At 36.4% G+C, this 2,724-nt stretch overlaps 1 pseudogene; it reads right to left on the minus strand.

Moving 5' to 3' along the window:
• Positions 1–1,079: 1,079 nt before the first annotated feature.
• On the minus strand, positions 1,080–1,388 carry Hspd1l2 (heat shock protein family D (Hsp60) member 1 like 2; annotated as a pseudogene).
• Between the last annotated feature and the right edge of the window lie 1,336 nt (positions 1,389–2,724).

A 2,724-nucleotide genomic window follows, 5' to 3' on the forward strand; every position in this document is an offset into this window, starting at 1 on the left:
AGATTTAAATGTAGTCTTCAAGATTCTTGAAAGAGACTACTCCTTGCCATGAACAGAAACAATTACAGAAAAGCACTATCAATCAAAACAGAGATTGTAGAATCCTCTACCAGCAGGTATATCTAAAAACCACAACCATACCCGAGGCTCAGGTAACACAGCAGAAGAATGTGAGTAAGACTGTAAGAGCTGTGGGATCAGGGCGTATGTTGTGAGGTCATTTTTCCTAGTAATATCAGAAGTTACACCAATAATGTCTCAACATTTCTGTCTAAACATAAAGAGAACTAGTAAAACAATAATGGACATGCGAGTGGATGGAGAAAAGCCCATACGGACTCAAACCTGAAAAAGAATAATTAAAAACACCGAGAGTGGTAGATACAGTCTTCTTCAGGGGAGTACAAACCAGTTCATTTTCCAATTCCAAATAGCCATCCCTGAGAACATACATGGGAATTACATTGTACGTACGGAGCAGAATTACACACAGACAAACAGACACACACACACACACACACACGAACACATATACATAATGTACAATATGTAATATAGTACATATGCATATTTAATGTACACATACATGAATATATGCATAGTTATTATATATACATGTACCCAATTTGATATTTTGCTACCTTCTATTAGATAATATATCTTACATGAACACACATATATATACATATAAATATATATATACATAAGTAATATATAATGCATATATGTATGTATACATACACATGCTTGTAGTGACAATTTATAAAAAAGAGCACATTAATTTAAAGAAGAGAAATCAGGGTACATGAGAGAGTTTGGAGGGAGCATATGGAAGAAATGATGTTATATTATCTTAATAAGTGAAAATCTTTTACAAATCTAACTTCGAATAAAATAAGTGAGAGCATCTCACATATTATATGTGAAAATGTGGAAGATATTCTAAAATGTCTTAAGTTTTTCATTCTAGGCATCATTTGGTTATTATAAAAGGAAGGCATGGAAATTATTTGCATGATGAAATAGTTCAGATATCAGTGGAATAGGCAGCTTCACGTGATAGCATTTCAACAGTGATTTCAGTTGACATACTTTCTAAGAATATCACCATCTCTAAATAGGAAATAATCCTTGTCGTCTAGAACTGCTTTGGTGCCTCCATATTCTAGGAGAAGAACTTTGTCTCCAACTTTCACACTGACAGGCTGAATCTCTTCACTCTTTTCTTTCATGCCTGATCCCACAACCACGATCGTTGCCTGCAACACTTTTCCTTGTGTCGTTTCTGGAAGCATAATGCCACCTTTGGCTACAGTTACCACAACACTCCTTTCAGCCAATACTCTGTCAGGGAGCAGACGAGACTTCCTAAAAACTTGTCCAGCCATGACTTGCACCATTGCAGGTCCGGGCTCTGCCAAAGTGTCTTATTTTATTGATTCATATATAATGTTCAGTATGGAACATAAGAAACAGTATGTCCACTTTCGTGTCATTATTAATTATGTTACTTCAAAGTTTAATGAGATTCATTTTCTCCTTCCCTCCTGTTTTCATCATTTCTTTAAAACAAATGTTTCTCAAAAACATATAACTCAGTTAAAAGTTGAACATAGTTGTTTGGCATCTAAGTTGAAACTTATAGGACCACGAATAAACTACCTCCTAAGTAAGATTCCAAGGCCTTTGCCTCTGAGGCTTAATGAATGATAAAAGAATATGTTTAGCAAGTGGATCCACTTTTTTAAATCTTCTATATGCAAATTAATGTTAAGGGACTTTGTTTTAATCATGATAGGTAATAGTGTTAAAGATGTAATTCATTATACATGTGTTGTATCATTTATATTTAAAATCCTTCATCCATTATCTAAGTTCTCTCCTAGATTTTTAGTTTGTAATTTGTAGTTTTGAGACAGGTTCTCACCTTGTAGACCTGTGTGATCTGATACTTGCTATATAGTCCAGTCTGGCCTAGAACATCATAGACATCTATCTGATTCTGCCTCTCCAGTTGCTGGGATTCAAGGTATGGCCACCAAGCATTCCTAAGTCAGTGAAAATATATTTCTACTATTTTTACTTTTATCTCTTTTATCAGCCTTCTCTTCTGAAAGCTTAAATTATCCTACCCTCCTGGAAATTTAAAAACGTCTGTGCATTTATGACTTTGTGCGTTTTAAAAATGCTTATCCCATCCCTAAAACTAATATGGATTTTTTTTCTTTTTTTATTATTATTAACTTGAGTATTTCTTATTTACATTTCGAGTGTTATTCCCTTTCCCGGTTTCTGGGCAAACATCCCCCTAATCCCTCCCCCTCCCCTCCTTTATGGGTGTTCCCCTCCCCATCCTCCCCCCATTGCCGCCCTCCCCCCAACAATCTAGTTCACTGGCAGTTCAGTCTTAGCAGGACCCAGGGCTTCCCCTTCCACTGGTGCTCTTACTAGGATATTCATTGCTACCTATGATGTCAGAGTCCAGGGTCAGTCCATGTATAGTCTTTAGGTAGTGGCTTAGTCCCTGGAAGCTCTGGTTGCTTGGCATTGTTGTTCATAAGGGGTGTTACTCTGACAAAATGTCTAAGTTGAGCAACTTAAAGTAGGAATGGTTCCTTTTAGCTTAGAAGATAGTCAGCTGCATCCAGAGTTGTTGAGGCAGTTTGAAGACCCAAGCTCTGAAGGAATTTCCTCAGTGTTGAAATATTTCCTTCTAGCAGTCAG

This window comes from Rattus norvegicus, chromosome 5, assembly GCF_021556685.1.
Source record: "Rattus norvegicus strain SHRSP/BbbUtx chromosome 5, alternate assembly SHRSP_T2T, whole genome shotgun sequence".
In the NCBI taxonomy this organism is placed as follows: domain Eukaryota; kingdom Metazoa; phylum Chordata; class Mammalia; order Rodentia; family Muridae; genus Rattus; species Rattus norvegicus.